Below are 13110 nucleotides of genomic sequence, written 5' to 3'. Positions count from 1 at the left end.
ATGGAGTACACAGCTAACTGTATTGTAGTCTCTTCATGGCAATGCTTAGGGTCTTGTCCACTGATGTGGCCCCAAACCGCATAGTACAAAGTGGTGAATTCTGGGCCTCAGGCCTCCCTAACATGGTGGATCACTCCATGAAGGCTGTACTGACTGATATATTTTGGACCTGCCTCTTTGAGCACATGGGAAAGCCACGGGGGTGTTTTGCTCGTGTACATGTGACCGTATCTCTTTTGCACGTTTGCTATCTCAGTAGATAGACTGAATTCATGCTTTCAATTCTAGTCAGTCTCAATACCCTGGCCAGACCCTAGCGCCCCAGATCTTGCCCAGACCAATCTCCATGCCTAGGGGGATGGAATAAGCTATTTGACTTAAGCCAGTCTGCCAGTCTGGGGGTGAGGCAGGGAAGGTGGAGTCAGTCTCAACCACAGAGCTGAGCGGTGGAGGTGTGGTTTGTAAAGACGTTTTGGAATTTTGTACCTTGAATAAAGAGCGGTAACGCTGGAGGAGGAAATAGCAGATGACGCATTCGTGGATTGATATTTTCCAGATTGTATGTGCACTTCAGATGGCCCAGCCAGATACTTGCTGACTCCAGTGTTTTCATTTCTTTATGACCTTTTTTCCTCATAATGGGGAGTAAAATTTTATTTTGTTTTCCCTAGGACTGGGAGCAATTCTGGGTAGCTCTGCTTCATGGGTATAGATGCTGCATTTTTATTATTCAACCAATAACGGAGCCATGCTCTGTTGTAGACACCGGGCATACAAAGATAGGGAAGTCTGCATTGCTTAAGGTAACACTAGCTGCTGTAACAAAGAGACCCCAAACTTCAGAATTTTAATATATTAGTGATTTTGTAGTAGTTCAAGTTGGTGGGCAACTCTGCTGCGTGTGGTCACTCAGGGACTTCAGTGGACAATGGCTCTGCAGTTCTCACTATGTGGCTTTCAGGGTCACCCTAATTCTTGGCACTTCCACCAAGCAAGAAGGGGAGAGAATAGGGTGGGAGTGGGGGAACAAGTGGCATGCATCACTTCTGCTCACATGCCTTTCTTCTGGAAAGTTCCTGTCTGCCCTCTTAGGACGTGTTCAGTTTAATGGGGAAGAGCAGCATGTGAGCCACAGGCAGAGGAAGAGTTGGTCTTAAGCAATCATTTTCCTACCTCACATCCTACACTGTACAATTCTAAATTGCCCCAACACTAAGAATTGGTCAAAGGAAAAAAGTTTTCAGATGGAAGGAAGCACATGCCTCATTTTACATGTTTTTTTTTTTTATTTTTTATTGGTGTTCAATTTACTAACATACAGAATAACACCCAGTGCTCATCCCGTCAAGTGCCCCCCTCAGTGCCCGTCACCCATTCACTCCCACCCCCTGCCCTCCTCCCCTTCCACCACCCCTAGTTCGTTTCCCAGAGTTAGGAGTCTTCATGTTCTGTCTCCCTTTCTGATATTTCCCACACATTTCTTCTCCCTTCCCTTATATTCCCTTTCACTATTATTTATATTCCCCAAATGAATGAGAACATAAAATGTTTGTCCTTCTCCGATTGACTTACTTCACTCAGCATAATACCCTCCAGTTCCATCCACGTCGAAGGAAATGGTGGGTATTTGTCATTTCTAATGGCTGAGGAATATTCCATTGTATACATAAACCACATCTTCTTTATCCATTCATCTTTCGATGGACACCGAGGCTCCTTCCACAGTTTGGCTATTGTGGACATTGCTGCTAGAAACATCGGGGTGCAGGTGTCCCGGCATTTCATTGCATCTGTATCCTTGGGGTAAATCCCCAACAGTGCAATTGCTGGGTCATAGGGCAGGTCTATTTTTAACTCTGAGGAACCTCCACACAGTTTTCCAGAGTGGCTGCACCAGTTCACATTCCCACCAACAGTGCAAGAGGGTTCCCCTTTCTCCACATCCTCTCCAACATTTGTGGTTTCCTGCCTTGTTAATTTTCCCCATTCTCACTGGTGTGAGGTGGTATCTCATTGTGGTTTTGATTTGTATTTCCCTGATGGCAAGTGATGCAGAGCATTTTCTCATGTGCATGTTGGCCATGTCTATGTCTTCCTCTGTGAGATTTCTCTTCATGTCTTTTGCCCATTTCATGATTGGATTGTTTGTTTCTTTGGTGTTGAGTTTAATAAGTTCTTTATAGATTTTGGAAACTAGCCCTTTATCTGATACATCATTTGCAAATATCTTCTCCCATTCTGTAGGTTGTCTTTGAGTTTTGTTGACTGTATCCTTTGCTGTGCAAAAGCTTCTTATCTTGATGAAGTCCCAATAGTTCATTTTTGCTTTTGTTTCTTTTGCCTTCGTGGATGTATCTTGCAAGAAGTTACTGTGGTCAAGTTCAAAAAGGATGTTGCCTGTGTTCTCCTCTAGGATTTTGATGGACTCTTGTCTCACATTTATTTTTTTATTTTTTATTTTTTTAAAGATTTTATTTATTTATTCATAGAGACACAGAGAGAGAGAGAGACAGGCAGAGGGAGAAGCAGGCTCCATGCAGGGAGCCTGACGTGGAACTCGATCCTGGGTCTCTAGGATCACACCCCGGGCTGCAGGCGGGGCCAAACCGCTGCGCCACTGGGGCTGCCCCTCACATTTAGATCTTTCATCCATTTTGAGTTTATCTTTGTGTACGGTGCAAGAGAGTGGTCTAGTTTCATTCTTCTGCATGTGGATGTCCAATTTTCCCAGCACCATTTATTGAAGAGACTGTCTTTCTTCCAGTGGATAGTCTTTCCTCCTTTATTGAATATTAGTTGACCATAAAGTTCAGGGTCCACTTCTGGGTTCTCTATTCTGTTCCATTGATCTATGTGTCTGTTTTTGTGCCAGTACCACACTGTCTTGATGACCACAGCTTTGCAGTACAACCTGAAATCTGGCATTGTGATGCCCCCAGCTATGGTTTTCTTTTTTAAAATTCCCCTGGCTATTCGGGGTCTTTTCTGATTCCACACAAATCTTAAAATAATTTGTTCCAACTCTCTGAAGAAAGTCCATGGTATTTTGATAGGGATTGCATTAAACGTATTTTACATGTTTTTAAAATTTTAAATTTTTTATTTCCCCCCCTTATATCTGTTTCCTGTAAGTTCTCCTCTCCTTTCCCTCTTCCTCTCCCTCTCCTTCTTTTTCTTTCTTTTTTTGAGAATCTTAAGCAGACTCCATGCCCAGTGCAGAGCCCGACACGGGGCTCAATCTCATGACTCGGAGATCATCACTTGAGCCAAAGTCGATAGTTGGATGCTTCACCAAAGGAGCTGCCCAGGCACCTCCCTGAGTAAGCTCTTTGTTGTTAATAGTGATTCTCTTAAGTTTTATTTACCTCATTGTATCTCCTGGTCACTCTTAGTCTTTATCCCTTGGAAAGAACAAATAAATCCAAACCTTTATTGAAGACTTATAGTGTTCCAGGTTCGTATCCCTATTCCCTTCTCAATTAGTCACCACAACACACCTGAGAAGGAGTATTATTATTTTTATCTTACAGAGATGGACATTGAGGCTCAGAGAACCCAGGAAGCATTGTTAAGATCAGGTACCGGTAGGGGTAGAGCTGGTGTTTACTAGGGCCACACTAGCTGCTGAACAAGGACAGCTCTACATTTCAGGGCTTACCATGTAGACATTCGTTTCTTACTCAAGTGGCGACCCAGTTAGGGGCTCCTAGTTGGTGGATGGCTTTTGTCCTCAAGTACTTCCCTGTGGTTCCACTCTTTTTTAGCACCTTGGATCACTCCACATCCAGTTAGCTTCTACTCAGACTAATGCCCTTTCATTATTCCAGAATCCGATCTCTACCTAGGACCGTAGTGTGCCATAGATGGGCTTGCATGTGGTCATTTTTATATTTTTTGAAATATATGCCTTGAAACACTATGCTATTAATTACATTTTAAAAACAAAGTTTGTAAAACTTAATGTAGGTTTTTGCCACTTAATTTTTTCCCTCAACAAAACAAAACAGGGAAGCAATGCAGTTTTTAGGCTCTCAAGTATTAGCCTTATATATTCCTTTAGCTTCTTTGTAGTAAAACTGCATTTCCTGATAATGTCTGGTTTTTTGCTTTGTTCCCCTTCTTGTTTCTGACCTTGAGAGTTGGCTTCTGTGGGTATTTTGACAGATGCCTGGCTCACACAGGCTCCTGTGGTGAATGGAGATTCCTCAGCTCCCCTGTGTTACCGCTCAGACTATTAACAGGTCCTTAAATGGATGCACCAAGCCTCAGCTCTCAAGTCACCACTGGACTCTTCAAGTGTGTCAGCCACAGCTGGTGATGCTTCTAGCATTTCCTAAAGCTCTCAGAACCTTGTTCCACATTTAGCTGCTTCTCATGAAAGCCCTAGGTTGGTTAGGAAAAAACAAAAACAAAACTTCTAATGAGTTCTGGGATCAAGACAATGAAAAGAAATGATTCTTTCTTGGTGAGCCACTTTGGGTCCCAAGGTGAGGGAACTGAGTTTATTTTTATTTTTTATTTTTTATTTTTTTTGGAACTGAGTTTAATAACCATGAAGGGTGAGCAGTGAGAGGGTGGGAGGTAGAGGTAGACCCACCACACATGAGTGACTCCCTGCTGATTGGCTCTATCTCAGGACCAGGTTGTCATCATACTTTTCCGATACCTCCTCTCCAAGACCAACACGGACAGCCACTTGCTTCCAAGAAATACACCATTTGTTCCTGGATGCTGATGAAGCTTGGCTGCTGGATGAGCAGGTGGCTGCCGGGCTTTCTGCAGCGCTGAAGGGACGCCGGGATGCACGGCTAGCCCTTGCACATCTAACTCATGACCCCCGTCCACCAGCCCCATCAGAGGGAGATGCCAGTGTGGCTAGGGCTTCACCTTTCCCAAAATGGAAGATTGGACATGGGATGTGACTCTACCCCTCTCACCTGGCTTGGTCTGCGAGTGTACCGTACACCCACCAAGAGCCTGGGTGCTCCTGCCTGGGGAGAGCGTGGCCGGGCGCTGTCGCTCCGGGGCCTGAGGTTTGAAGCAGGTCTCCTGGGAAGGCTTACCTTCCTGGGGATTCCAGAAGCCGAACTCCTGGGTGGCCAAGATGTGAACAGAAGACATTTGATAACATAGATGTGAGTGGGAAGCAACACTTAGCTTCTCAGCTTTGCTTTCTGCTTCTGGTTCTATAGAATAGGTGTTAAATCATGGTAATTACTGAATTTCCTCTAAGATATGACTGATGGCAAAATACGCGATCAATTTAATAAAGGTATTTGCATGTGTGTATGTGTGAGGAGGAGAATGAAATACCATTTAAAATGTACAATTTGATGTCAAAACATTCCAAACTCAGAAATGATAGAATGTGATGGAATGGCAGGATGTTTTAGCTCAAGGAAATACGTTAGACGATTTCCTGCTCCGGACTAGAGCAAGACCTGCTCTTTGGGTGGCTGGGGAGGCCCTTTTTCTTGCAGGTTAATGATCCCTTTTCTGGCAGTGGTTTTGCAATTACAGGCGCCAGCCGAAGCCAGTGGCTCTAGCACCGGGGCTTCCACAGGGCAATTTGTGGCGGTGATTTCTTGCTGTCGCCTGTCCTGCCGCCCATCTAGCTAGCGCTGAACCCACCGTGAGCCAGCGGGCCCCTAGGGAGGGAATTTGCAGGAAGATAGATTCCTCTGTCCCTGCCTACATTTGAATGCTATTGTGGAAACTGAATAGAATACAGATCGCCCCCAAACTGAATTCTGTGTACTTGCTCTGCTAAGTAGAAAATTGCATCTCATACGTGGTTCCTAGACAGGGCTCTGTCTAGACACAGAACTTGCTTACGGTTTTTAATGTTCTTGGTCGTTCAGGCATATGAAACCCGCTTGCCCCGATCGCCTCCCGACCGCGGGCAATTTGGTTGGGAGGACGTTTGCGCTGCCTGCTGCCAATCCGCTCCCGGCCCCAGCCCAGATCCTCAGAGATGCCGCAGTTCCTGCTGTGTCGCATCCTGAGTTGGAACTGCTCGGGTGAGGGATGCGGTCTCGCCTTTGCAGGAGTGTTAAGCTATTGCATGAGGGCAGCGGGAACTGCTGGCATCAAAACCTCACAAGATCCTTCCTGTGTGGCCTCAGTTCGGGAAGGAGACCCCTTGTCTCCCTTATTCCACGTGGGGCATGTGGATGTTAACAAGCTCTGATCAGCATTTGAGCGCCATTGTCTCCTTGATGTAATTCCTCTCTAGACCCTTTGTCTCTGTCGCCTCTAGCCCCGGGACAGGCTGTGGCCAGGTGGGGGTGGGGGGGAAGCCTGGAGAAGCCATTGTGCCATCATAGCTGCGGGGAGTCCCGTTCAGCCTGCGGGCTGCACAATTCACTAAGTGAAAATGCAGGGACATAGCATTCCATCCGGGAGCAGTGCCAGGTGCTGGCAGAGTGGGGGGCTCCAGGCACCGGATTACTGGGGGATCATCAGGAAGACCAGAGATGGTTCCCCCACTGGTTGGACAGCACATTCATTCTCACCATCAGTGCTTTGGTCCTTTGAGGCTGCAACCCTTTATTTTCACAAGTCCTAAGTAAATAAAATTCCATGACACAGACATGTGTAGGGGAGGGCATAAACTGAGTGTCAGAGAAATTAAAACATGATCTAGATTTTGTCCCGAGATGGCATTGCCAAGAGGAGTCTTTGTTTGTGTCCTGAGACATCTGACAATCTCCTTCAGGCGAGGGCCTGGGCGTGGGGCCTGAGCTGTGTGACTGGCAGGGGACAGAGCCCAAATAAGAGGCCTTACCCTTTGATTTTCTCGCTGGGTCTCGTGGTTGAGTTGTCAACACTCAATGCCTTCTGCTTAGGGTGGCTTTCCCTGGGGGTGCTATGTTAGGGAATTAGAGGGGGCATTTTGTGTTGTGAGGGGGAGGGGCTCTGCTAGCATCAGGTGACTGTGGTCTAGGAGCACTTAGCATCCTGCAGTGGGTGAGACAGTACTGGCCACTGAAGGATTGCTGGGTCTGGTCAGACTTTCAGATGTCACCTGGGACATTCACATGGTGAAAATATTCTAAATCTGTTTTCTATATGCACAGGTGTGATATGCCCTGTATACTCTCCAGGAAGGCAGCCACCAGGTAAATCATTTTGCTTGTAACTTTACAGGGAGTTACCACCTCTGTCCACCTGCCTCTGTGGCTATTATGTCCTTGAAGAGTCTAAGGATGGCAAGCATTGATTCCTGCATTCCGTCCTCTAGGGTTGTGTTCTTTCAGCATTTCTGTCTTGAAACATACCTACATTGATCACAAATTTATTTTCTCCCTTTTATCACCTTTAGGACATTGTGTGGATTATTTATTTATTAATTTATATTTTTTTAAATTTTTATTTATTTATTTATGATAGTCACACACAGAGAGAGACAGAGAGGCAGAGACATAGGCAGAGGGAGAAGCAGTCTCCATGCACTGGGAGCCGATGTGGGATTCGATCCCGGGTCTCCAGGATCACGCCCTGGGCCAAAGGCAGGCGCTAAACCGCTGCGCCACCCAGGGATCCCTGTGTTGATTATTTAAAAAATTGTTTGTGTTAGGTTACACACACATACACACATTTTAGCCATCTTTTTTTTTTTTTTTTTTTTTTTTTTAGATTTTATTTATTCATGAGAGACAGAGAGAGGGAGAGGCAGAGACACAGGCAAAAGGAGAGACAGGCTCCATGCAGGGAGCCTGACATGGGTCTTGATCCCGGGTGTCCAGGATCATGCCCTGGGCTGAAGGTGGCGCTAATCCGTTGAGCCACCTGGGCTGCCCACATTTTAGCCATCTTAACCATTTTATTTTTATGTATTTATTTTTTAATTTTTTAAAAAGATTTTATTTATTCATTCATGAGAGACACAGAGAGAGGCAGAGACAAAGGCAGAGGGAGAAGCAGGCTCCATGCAGGGAGCCTGATGTGGAACTTGATCCTGGGTTTCCAGGATCACACCCTGAGCTAAAGGCAGACACTCAACCACTGAGCCACCCAGGCTCACCCACTGCAGCAAGACTGTACATTATGCTGTTTTCACAAGCATAGCTATCATCTGTCACCATACAATATTATAATACCATTGGCTCTATTCCCTATGCTGTACCTTTTATTCCCATGACTTACTCATTCCATAGCTGGAAAGCTGTATCTCCCACTTCCCTTCACACATTTTGTCCATCCCTTTGTCTCTTCCCCTCTGGCAATCAATCAGTTCTGTGCATTTATGGGTCTGTTTCTGTTTTTTTATTTGTTTGTTATGTTTTTTAGATTCCATATACAAATGAGATTATATGTTATGTCTGTAGGTTCATCCATGTTGTTGCAAATGGCAAGATCTCATCTTTTTTATGCCTAAATAATAGTCCACAGTGTGTGTGTGTGTGTGTGTGTGTGTGTGTGTGTGTGTATATATACACATATATATATATCTTCTTTACCCATTTGTTATCAATGAACACTTGGGTTGCTTTCATGTTTTCACTATTATAAATAATGCTGCAGTAAACATAGGGATACATATCTTTTTGATTTAGTGTTTTTGTTTTCTTTGGGTAAATTCCCAGTGGGGAATTACTGGATCATATGGTATTTCTGTTTTTAATTTTTTGAGGAACTTCCATGCTGTTCTCCACAGTGGCTGCACCAAATTTACATTCCCACCAATATACACAAGTGTTCCCTTTTCTCCACATCCTTGTTAACACTTGTTATTTCTTATATTTTTGATACTGGCTATTCTGACTAGTATGAGGTAAGATCTCATTGTGATTTTGATTTGCATTTCCCTGTTGATTAATGATGTTGAACATTTTTTCATGTGCCTCTTGGCCCATCTGTATTCTTCTTTATCAACATATTATTTTAGCAACCTCTCCTTTTTTCTCTCTAGCAATGCTCTGCTTTTCCCATACCTGACCCCTAGAACCAGCTTTATCCAGTGCAGCCTCCATACTTTTCTCTTGTTCTTTGTGAAATTGTTTTTTTTTAGTAGATATATATGTGTATTTTTTCCCTTTGCAGTAATTAGTAATACTCTTTCTATTAAGTAGGAGAATAGAACAGCTGTTTTTTTTTAATATTTTATTTATTTATTCATGAGAGACACAGAGAGAAAGAGGCAGAGACACAGGTAGAGGGAGAAGCAGGCTCCATGCAGGTCACACCCTGGGCCGAAGGTGGTGCTAAACCTCTGAGCCACCTGAGCTGCCCAGAACAGCTGTTTTGGCATTGAGCATGTAAACACTGTATACAATGAGTGTTAACGAGTAATATTTCCATGACTGAGCTAGAGTGCATTTCCTGGTGGATGATCTTAGAGCTACAACAGAATAAATCTGGACCCCTTGAAACCACAGTTGGGGTTTTGGGGCTTTTACCTGTTTTTGCCTTGTCAGCCATATAAGTTATGACAACAACACCAACACAAAGCTTTCTGAAAATGTCTAAAGTAATGTCATCATTTGGCGAGTTAAAAAGGCAGAGCACTGTTGGGTCACCTGGTTGGCTCAGTCAGTGGAGCTTGTGGCTCTTGTTCTTGGAATTGTGGGCTTGAGCCCCATTTTGAGTGCGGAGATTACTTAAAAAAACTTTTTTTAAAAAAAGTAGAGCATTGTGGATGAGGATGAGAAGTGATGGGACTTCTGTTCTATGGACAGACAGAAGCAAGCTTGCTTGACCTGTTTGTCCCAGGGTCTCCATCCTGGGGTGCACTCAGGGAAGCCCTTATGCATTAGCCCTGGGCCCATTCTGAAGTTTTCTCTTCTCCCTTTGGATGTCTCCTCTGCACTCAAACATGGAAAGCTATTTCAGGAAACCGACCTGGCCACTGAGTAGCTGATATTTTCTTAATAACCTTCAGTATAGGCCCCTAAAAGAAATCTTTCTTTAATGTGCCAGGGTCCAAAAATATATATAAAAGAAAATCATTACAGTATTTCACTTGAGATTGTGCAGATAACGACAAGTTCCTTTTTTTTTTTTTTTATTTTTTACTAGTATTTATGGCTGTTCAATTAAACTGCCACCAAACAACAGTGAACCCACCACCATTTCCTAGTGTGCTATCTTGGGGTTTGTAGCTTACCATATGTTTGAAGTATGACATAATCCTTATGGAGCACATTCAATTTGTTGCTTCCCAACTTCAATGGAAGCAGTTAAGTCTGTCTCCTTTTAGACAAATTGTTAATGAAAAGGTAGCTGAACAATCATTTTCTTGTAATATGCAATTCCATCTCCTTAAATACAGGAGCCTGACAGACCCATTCAGCAGTTAGTACTTTCTCTATACAACTGAACTCTATCTGACCCTGTGAAACTAACAATTGGAGCAAAAAGAGAGAAAGAGGGGGACAGGCAGCTAAAAATAAATACTTACCTGTAATACGTATAATCCTAAAAATTGAATGGCCAGTATATTTTACTTTATTGTTTTCAGATAATGTATGAGTAATTGCCTTCTGCTGCCAAGTTCATTTTTATTGATTTTAAAGTATTTCATGATTTTGGTGCAATGTTTGGAAAATGGTGGGACTGTCTGAAAGATTCAGAATTTAGAGTCATGAGCTTTCCTCTCTTTTAGCAGTGAGTCAGCAGCAGTGAGTGTGCTGCTGATGGCACAGATGCACCATGGCTCCCTTTTCCCTAGAGAGCAAGGGAGGCGGAAACAAGGACTGGCCATTTGTCTGAGCAAGCATATGTTTTTATTTTATTTTATTTTATAACTGACTTTACTTTTTAATAATTTCCCCAAGAATTTCTTAAATAGAATGGAAAAAAAAGACAGCTTATATCTCCTTTTTAAATACAAATACAATACTCTGGCAGTGTCTGTAGGGCATAGTGCAGAACAATAATGGCTGGTGTTTATTGAGTGTTCACTCTGTGCCATCCTATAGCCAGATTATCTGTGTACCTCACTACTGGAGCATGGATGGGCTATGACGATCACCTCCATTTGATAGATGTAGAAATGTGGGTCAGAGAGGTTAACTAACTTGCCTAAAATCACCCAGTAATTTTGTGATAGAGCCAAATTTTCACTCCAGCAGGCAAACTCTGGAGTAGAGAGTCTTAACTCCTACACGATGCTGCATGTCAGCTGAAGATTGCTTTTTATAGTAAAGCCTCATCAATTCAGGCTAATTTGGGGATTTGAGGGAGAAGCCGTCTGAATGACAGGATGTTTGAAAAAAAATGCAATCTCATACCTCCAAAGAGATGGTGGATAGAATAAATTAAATGAGGGTTTTAAAATTAGGGAAGCAATCTTGAAGATCTCATTTTACAATAAAGGAAAATGTCCGGTCTTTAAAGTAATAAAGTATTTTAGGGGTGCTGTGTGGCTCAGTCAGTTAAGGTCCAACACTTGGTTTCAGCTCAGGTCATGATCTTAGGGTGGTGAGATTGAGCCCTGTGTTGGGCTCCCCACTCAACGTGGAGTCTGCTTGAGATTCTTTCTTGCTCTGCCCATTTCCTTGCTTGTGCACTCTCTCTCAAATAAATAAATAAATAAATAAATAAATAAATAAATAAATAACTCTTTAAAAAATATTTTAAGGTCTTGCATTCAGGATTCTAATCCCCATTTTTTCACAGTACAAATGTAAACTATTTACCAGTTGATTGAACAGACATCTGCAGTGCACTCCATATCCATGCCTTGGGAAGGTGGCAACTTTGAGAATGTAGATTCCAAGCTCAGGGCTGGGTTCACAAACTTATTCCCTTGCTTGATAGTTCTCCTGCTTTAGTCAACTTCATCAATAACACTGACTTTCATTGACTCTACCTCCTGGCATTCCTTAAGATATTTAACTTGGCCTCCCTCTTTGGGATCTCAGCGTTGGCTTTCTCTGGCAAAGCCACTACACCAGGGTTGTGTTCTCTCCCTGGGACCCATGCTGATTCTGCCTACCTACAGCCTCATCTGTCTCAACTTGACCTTGGGACCTCTCCAACGGATATTCAAAATCATGTTGAAAATAAAAATTATTCCAACCCCCCCCCCAATTCTGTTTTTTCTTTTACATTCTCAAATTTAAAAAAAAATGGCACAGTCTTTTGTCTCTTGGCTCAAGGTCGAAAACTTGTGGCCATTTCTCTCTTCTTCCTGACATTTGGATGCCAAGCCTTTGGTGAGTCTTCTTCTTAAATGTCATTCAAAGCCAGCCACTGGTCTCTATCAATGCCTTCATTCAGGACTTGGGGTTTATGCCTAAGTACAGTGATGACCTTTTTAGCTGATCTCCTTGCCTCTGCTCTTTCTTTCTTTCTTTCTTTCTTTCTTTCTTTCTTTCTTTCTTTCTCTTTTCTTTCTTTCTTTCTTTCTTTCTTTCTTTCTTCTTTCTCTCTCTCTCTCTTTCTCTTTCTGTCTTTCTTTCTTTTCTTTCTTTCTTCTTTTCTTTGTTCCCACAAAGAAACAAGAGCAATAACCAACAACGAACCCAACACAACCTCTTTGGTGGCCCTCATTTGCTTGTAGGATGACCTCTTGGCTTCACATTAAAGAATGTTCATCATCTGGCCTTTGCGTTTCAGCTCCTCATCCTGTCCTACAGTTCAGGCACATCAGCTGTCACCTGGCCTCGTTTCTTAGGAAAGTCGTATATTTGTGTATTTGTTTTGTTCTTAAATGTATTTCTGTACTTTGACACTAATTGGAGGTGCCGTTTCTTGTGCCCTATCCCAATGTTTGCCTGTTGAACTCATGTTTGCAAAGGTCTGGTTTTATTTTTTTTTATTAAAGATTTTATTTATTTATTTGAGAGTGCGCGCGCGAGAGAGATCATGAGCAGTGGGGATGGGTAGAGGGAGAAGCAAACTCCCTGCTGAGCAGGGAGCCTGATGCAGGACTTGATTGCAGGACCTTGGTATCATGACCTGAGCCAAAGGCAGATACTTAATCAACTGAGCCACCCAGGCATCCCATTTCCTGTTCTCATGGCAGTTGAAATGCACCAGTATTCACGTGGTATTGTGCTTATTTGTCTTCCCGACAGCCTAAGATAGACTCTGGGCTGCTGGAGGATAGGGACTGTGTGTTGCTGTATTTGCACCAGTGCCAGGGCTGTGCACGACCTGCAG

Source organism: Vulpes vulpes, chromosome 3, assembly GCF_048418805.1.
Source record: "Vulpes vulpes isolate BD-2025 chromosome 3, VulVul3, whole genome shotgun sequence".
In the NCBI taxonomy this organism is placed as follows: domain Eukaryota; kingdom Metazoa; phylum Chordata; class Mammalia; order Carnivora; family Canidae; genus Vulpes; species Vulpes vulpes.
The sequence above is the reverse complement of the archived record's forward strand: the minus strand, read 5'-3'. Positions refer to the sequence as shown.